Below are 7,850 nucleotides of genomic sequence, written 5' to 3'. Positions count from 1 at the left end.
AGATTATGACCATTGCCATGTCTAGATAGCTCATGTTACGAGCTTCGTTTTGATATGTAGTTCGTTCGATTCCGATGCACGGTTTAGGAGAAACGACCGTTTCAAGTAACGGCGTTTCGCGAACGAAACTTTTCCCCTTGCCTTACTTTGAAACATAGGTTAAAGACCAAAAAGGGTTAATTAATGTATGAAACATTTATGGTAAGTGTGTTAGACAGTTGGTAAGACACTCGCGAAGGAATCACTTTAAAACTCGTAAAGGTTAAATTATTAAAAATGGTGGAGCCGAGGGTACCCGAGTGACTTAAGCGAATCAGTGAGCGCAAAACAAGCGTTAGAGTCTAAGTTAGTTAAAGTATAGATTTACAAGTGATTTTGGTTTAATTCCAACTTACTTGTTGTTTATAGGTTACCAGACTCGTCCCGAGCCTTTTATCACCCCAAGTCGCTCAGGCAAGTTTTCTACCCGTTATACTGTTGTTGTGATGAATATATGTATATGCATTATCTTGCGATAGATGCATGTTGGTTAATTAGCAAATGTTGCGATATATTGAAGCATGCTGATATGGTATATATATGCATGCCTGTTTTGTATTCTTGATTTATATATCTGTTGGTTCAAATGCTTATTCGTTGCATAATACCTATGCTAGAGATAAGCGGTATTTGCGTATACCCTTAGTATAGGGACCCAAAGGTGAAAATATTTTCTAAAACCGGGAGTCGAGGATCCCGAGTAGATTTTATATATATATATATATATATTTATATATATATGGTTATAGTTTTCAAAACTATTAATCGAATAAGGTTTATTCGATAACTTTATTTTATTTAATGAATATTACTTGAATATTCCTCCCAGGGCTTATGACTCCTTTTATTTTATTAATTGAATATTATTTGAATATTCATTTGAGGATGTATGACTCCTTTATTTTATTTAATGAATATTATTTATAATATTCATTCGAGGTATTATGACTCCGCTTATTACTGAAATATATTCTTTATTTTATTAAAGAATAAGGTGTTAATAATCAAACTTATTTTTGATTATTCAAATAAAGATAATACTTTCATATAAGTGTATCTTTGGTTATTTAATACTCGTTTCGAGTATAAGTTTTAAAACTTCTACTTCAATTATTTTTATAAAGATTATTCTTTACGGGGATATTATTTAAATAATAATATTCAGATATTTTCTAATATATCGGGACTGATTTATTTTAATAAATCAGCAGTACTCCAAACATTCTTAAAAATATTTTCGAGTCTTCAAAATGATTTTTAAAGTTAGAGTGGACCCCAAGACTCATTTTTATATTTAAGATCTTCCTTTCAAAGGGGATTTAAATACTCGCTCAAAACCTGGGGGATCCAGCTCTGTGGTGCATTTTACATTCGCAACAAGGTTGCTGTTTTGATAAATGAATTGATTACTTGCCCAATGTTCGGGAAGTAAGCCCATCTAATTGAGTCGGCATAAGCGACAGGCCGGGGTACGGTCTATCAAAGTGTAAGTGGCTGGGTGGCAGTCCATCAACGCGTGAGTGGCCGGGTAACGGTCTAGCGCGAGGTCCTAATACGGCCAGGGTGATGACCGGTGAGGAATTCATCCATCTACAGTAGAAAAGGTTACTTATTGGTATCTTTGCCTGATCAGCAAGATATCTGGTTTATGCCAAAATTCTTTTCCTTTCCAAAATTCATTGGATGTTTCAAACTCTGTTCATACTTTACATAACAGAGGTTCCAGGAAATGTTTAAGAGATATATATGTGGATATATATATCGGGACTAAATAAAGTATCTCGTAACTTTATTTCATTCAATAATATTTCAAAGATTGAATCTATTCAAGTCTTAACTTGTGGTCTCATCTATGGGATGTTTTTTTAAAAAACTTATAATACTTTGAACGGTGGTAGTTCAAGTAGCTTTATAAATGATATAAGTGTAGTGAAGTATTGGTAACTTCATTCCTTGTTTTTACTTATATCTAGTAAGTAATTATCTTACACATGATAAAGATTCTAGTAAGTATCCATTTAGATACTTATATTATTGTTATCACTATGTATTATCTTGCGAGCTGTAAGGCTCACTCTTGCTTTATTTCTTCATCACACAATAACAGTTAGGAGAGATGGCCAGACTCCAGCAGACCCAGCGCAAGCGCGTGGGAAGCGTCCCGCGTCTTCCCGATGATGTTGTAGCTGCTATAGCTGCAGAGGTAGATCCATGTAGTTCAGACCATCTACTTTTGAGAATCAAATTATGTATAATTATAACTTGTGGCAGATAATGGCAATTAACTGTAAATTTATCAAGTAATCATTTTGGGTTGTAATAACTGTTAAATGGTGGATTCAAAGACTTGTACTTATTTCAATTTCATCTCTGAGACTATAACGGGTTGTTGTGTGTGTTAGTGTGGGGTCACAGCATAAGGTTATTATTATTAATTAAGTGAAGTGATATTGTGGAAAGAAAGACCGTGACGACCCGGATCCCCGACCCCGGATCTGGGGGTGTTACAGTAGTAGACTACATGAAATATAGTGTTCTTCATCTGCCCAAGAACTGCTCCAACTGCATAATCACTTGCATCGCACATCATCTCAAAAGGCTCATTCCAATCAGGTGCAGTTATGACTGGTGCCGAGATTAGACTCTTTTTCAATGTCTCAAAAGCCTTAAGGCACTCGTTATCAAATTTTAAAGGGACAACTTTCTCTAGTAAACTGCACAATAGCTTTGAAATTTTCGAGAAGTCTTTGATGAAACACCTGTAGAAACCCGCGTGACCAAGAAAACTGCTGATTCCCTTAACAGAAATAGGTGGGGGAAGATTCTCAATGACACCCACCTTGTCCTTATCCACCTCAAGACCCTTACTAGAAACCTTGTACCCGAGAATACCTTTCATAAACTTTGTATAACTAGGCATCTGCTCGAGAGCCTCGGCGAAAGGTATGTTGATATGAAGTTTCTTGAACACCTCCAGAAATTTCTCAAATTTTTTATCCAGCCTTTTCTTCTGCAACCTTTTAGGAAAATGCGGTGGAGAATAGATCTGTTTCTCCCCTGTATTACCCTCAGGAAGAGTGTGCTCAATAGTAGTCTTCCTTGGTTCCACTTCTTATCCTGCTGCTTTGCTTCTTCCTCAACCCCAGCTTCTTCAATTAATTCTTGAGTGTGATCAGGATTTGCAACCTTCCCAGACCTTAAAGTAATTGCCTTTACCTGCTCCTTAGCTTCCTTCTTTCCTGGTACTTCAGTATCACTAGGTAGTGTACCAGGTTGACGATTTAGCAAGGCATTGGCAATTTTCCAATCTGATTTTCCAAGGTCTTGATAGAAATGCCTTGGCTCTTGCACATAAGCTTCAACTCCTCTAATTCAGATTTTTCATTAGCTTGCTGCAGTTGGAGTTGTTGTTTTGGTGCATACTGTGGTTGCTGAAACCTAAGGGGTTGTACAGCTTAGCTGGATACTGCTGATAAGGCTATTGAACCGCATTCTGAGCATTACTCCAACTGAAGTTAGGATGATTGCGGTTGTTAGGATGATAGGTGGCTGGCACAGGTTGCTGCGATCGCTGGAAGTTGCTCACGAACTGAGCTGATTCATTAGAAATTGCACACTGATTTGTCTCATGGGCACCAGCACAAAGCCCACATATAGTAGTAATTTGATTAACTCCATAATTAGCCAAAGTGTCCACCTTCATTGTCAAAGCCTTAAGTTGGGCAGCTATAGCAGTTGTTGCGTCCAACTCCAGAATTCCTGCTACTTTTCCCTGAATCAGTCTCTGGGAAGGATTCTGGTACTCATTAGCAGCCATCAGTTCAATAAGTTCATAAGCTTCATCATAGCTTTTAGCCCACAAGGCTTCTCCTGATGCTTCATCAAGCATGGGCCTAGAAGTAGGACCCAATCCATTGTAGAAACAGTTGATAATAATCCAATCAGGCATGCCATGGTGTGGGCACTTCCTTAGCATCTCCTTATATCGATCCCAAGCCTCACACATAGATTCTCTAGTTTGCTGCGCGAACTGGGTAAGAGCATTCACGATTGCTGCAGTCTTCGCCATAGGAAAAAAATTAGTGAGAAACTTTTGAACAAGATCTTCCCAAGTTGTGATAGACCCTGCCGGTAGAGAGTGGAACCAGCACTTAGCTTTATTCCTCAAAGAGAATGGGAAGAGTCGCATCTTGATAGCATCTTCAGTCACACCATTGAACTTGAAAGTGTCACAGATCTCGATGAAATCCCTGATGTGCATGTTGGGGTCTTCGGTAGGAGAACACCCAAACTGAACTGAGTTCTGTATTATCTGGATCGTGCTTAACTTAATCTCAAAAGTGTTAGCCGCGATGGCTGGTCTAATGTTGCTAGACTGAATGTCATTAATCTTTGGCTTAGAATAGTCCATCAAAGCCTTCAGATTTTCTGCTTGATCACCCATAGCTACTATAATTGGCTCTTCAATTTTCTCTTCTTCTTCTACCTTCTTTTCTTCCTCAAAAACTTCCCTGCGAATTACCACAAGTTCTTCCTCGGCTTTATACAGTGTTCTCTTACGAGTACGCAAACGCGTATGCATACACCCTCACTAGATCACCTGAAATAAAACAAGGAAACAAAAAAGTAACAATGTCCAAGTCAATGAACTTTAACGACCACTGATGGAAAGCACATAAACTAGTAATTAACACTGCAGTCCCCGGCAGCGGCGCCAAAAACTTGTTAGTCGCTAAACACGCGCTAATATTACACGCAAGTATACAAGTTCGCAAGTAGTATAAGATATAAATCAGATTCGATCCCATAGAGACTGTATTGGTTAACTATCTAAATTACGCACCTAAGCAACAATGTATGGTTTTTATTCAATGCTAAGACAATAACAAAGTGAGGATGTTTATAACTAAGGATTACGCTAACAATTATAACTAAGAGAATAAAATAGACTGAATTAATATATATGACAAACATGGGATTCTAACTTCATTAACTACTTCATTCAATAGTTTTATTATTCTCAACCTTAGCATGCAATGGTGATGACACTAATCTAATAACACGAAACTGATAAACGCCAACTTTCATTGCGCGAGAACCATTCTACCAGACATCCACAAAAGAGATAGAAGCTGAATAGGCACCAATTATATTGAGAACCTATATGTCTATAGAATTTGACAACATAACGGTTTAAACACAAGTTATCTATCTTAATAACACAGGGCAAGTAAGATGGGTAAAATTACCTACGAATCATGCATAAAAATACATGAACTTATGCTAGCATGGCAAGTTCTAAATCCTTAAATTCACTTTTGCTTCATTAAGAATTAACACGCTATCTTATAAGTTCGCGACACTTATAAGACGAATAAGCACAACCATAACTAGGATATCATACAATCACCACACACTAAGGCATCAAACAATTTAACTAAAGAAATCCATAAATAAATCCGCTAGAACCCCACGATAACGATTAGCCCATAATTAAACTCATCGCCAACGTGGGTTCCAATGAACACATGATATAGCAAACATAGTCTTTATACGAATAAATAAACCAAGTACACACAAGAATATAGGTTCAGCAAAACAAGAAACAAGCATCCAAATTACAACTCAAAACAAAGATTCACAAGAATAAACTAGATCATCTTTGCCTTTGTTGAATTGTGCCAAAAGGTCTATTGTCGTCTTCTCCTTCCTTTATGTCTTGAAAACTCTGGATATCTGAATATCTCTTTGAAAAATGACCTAAGTTATGTTTATATAGCAGTCCACGCATTCCCAGGAGTCCAGAATTTGAATTGCAAAAGAATCAGGATTTTTAAATCCCGACCCAGCGCGGCCGCGCGCTTCACCAGCGCAGGCGCGTTGACTTTCTGTTCCCCCGGCGCGGCCGCGCGCAATACCAGCGCGGGCGCGCCTGCCTTCTGCCAAAACTTTATTTTTTCTTCTTCTTTATTTCTTGCAGCTTCGAGCCAATCTTTCAAACATTTATTTCAACACATCCTAAACACCATATTAGCATCAAAACAATGCTAATTCACCTGATTCACAAAGTAAATCCTGAAATGCAAAAATACTTGAAAAAACGTTAAAACAAAAATAACTTGAGTACAAATACACTAACTCAAAGCTTAGTAGAGCATAAATAAGTGTCATAAATGCCACTTAATAACTCCCGGTGCCATCCCTTGTGGGAAGTCAGCATGCTAACCGGGAGGACCATTTTGTCTGAAAGATAGCCACAATCTTCAATCCTAAACAAAAACTCAAATATGGGCCGAGCGGTGGATCTCTTAATTTTGAAAATATGGTGGAAAAGCTTGAAAGTTGGGAGATAATCTTTGGCATGGCGGCAAGCCAAAAATCAGCTCATCCACTTCACCGAATTCGGGGCTAATTGGGTGAAGGGAATCCCATAAACATCCCAGCAGATGGATTTTGTGAATTGGTGAAGCCCTAGACGCATACCCTGGAGATGCTCTAAAGGGACCCCGACATAGCCCCCCTTCGGTCTATGGTAAACCCTCTCATGCTCCTCAGGCCACCTCCACTCGTATTCATCCCCAAGGTTAAATGCAAGCCTAAGGGCGCTATCCACCTCGGCGTCTGTGTATTTCTCCCCTATTTCCCTATGAACAACCCAACATTCATAATGAGTCCCCGGGACGGTAAAAAATAGCCTATCCATGGCCGTCTCGTCATATGGCTCCCTGCCGTCTAAGCCTTCCAGGCCCCCATATACCTCAGATAAGTCTTTATAATAAAAACCTAGGGGTTTAGGGTCTCTCCGGAACTGGACAAAATATTGGCCTACATCCTCCCAGGACCCATCCGGATTCGACAGGGTACCCCCGGGGCCTTAAACTAAGGTTTGGACCAATACTTAGACCAGTGGTTCAACTCGGGGAGGCATTTCAAGGGAGCTATTACTAGAAGAAGAAGAGGAATGGAGGTTCGACAATAGTTCACCTAAACCACTAGGTCGCTCTGGATACCGGATTCTAAAGTTAGCGGTATTCTTAAACTTCCTACCTTGCATATACTACATACATATATACGTACCCCGGAGTCGATGCCAAACCCGAACCCAACAATTAAAACAAAACAAAAAATAGAGGAAATTAAGAAACATTTCATGCATAAATCTAAGCCTAAAAACAAGATCTATGCAATATACATACAATTTTAACCAAAAACACAGGCCAAGAATAGGGCCCGGGCTCAAATACTTTTTACACTGTAAAAACCCATTTTTAACCGCATGCAAATCATACAAAAACAAACTTCTACATACGATTAGAACATGAAACTACTCCAAAAAGTCCATACAAACCAACAACACTCCAAAATCGTCTTAAAAACTCCAAACACAAAACATAACTTCCACAAAACTCGAACAAAAAACCAAATATTATCGGGAAAAAACTCGCACAAATATGATGGCATGCATAGCATAAAATGTAAGAGGGAAGCAAGAAGAACAAAGACACTTACAAGTGAGCAGGAGAAAGATGAAGGCTTCAAACTAGCAGAAATGATTCTTCAAACAGTCTCTTGACAACTCGGATTTTCTGCATCCACTTTTCAGAGTCCGGTCAAATCAAGCGTCAGCCCGTATTTATCCACCAAACCTTATCCAAAATTCATATTTGAAATTAAATAAAACCCCCAAAATTTTTATTTCCAAGTATTTCAAGGAATCCCACCTTGGACACAAACAGACTAACCAAGTCAACCCCGGAGTCTTATACTCATTAGACCCTGGGGTTAGGGGCAACAAATCAAATAAAACCCCC

General features: G+C 38.6%; 1 non-coding gene across 1 annotated transcript; it reads left to right on the top strand.

The window, feature by feature from the left end:
• The first annotated feature begins 3,986 nt into the window (after positions 1 to 3,986).
• Positions 3,987 to 4,093, top strand: LOC141675643 (small nucleolar RNA R71). Its single transcript, XR_012556286.1, has one exon. It is a non-coding gene; the product is annotated as a small nucleolar RNA R71 (small nucleolar RNA).
• The last annotated feature ends 3,757 nt before the right edge of the window (positions 4,094 to 7,850 follow it).

Source organism: Apium graveolens, chromosome 7 (genome assembly GCF_009905375.1).
Source record: "Apium graveolens cultivar Ventura chromosome 7, ASM990537v1, whole genome shotgun sequence".
Classification (NCBI taxonomy): domain Eukaryota; kingdom Viridiplantae; phylum Streptophyta; class Magnoliopsida; order Apiales; family Apiaceae; genus Apium; species Apium graveolens.
This window is presented reverse-complemented; position numbering and strand designations above follow the sequence as displayed.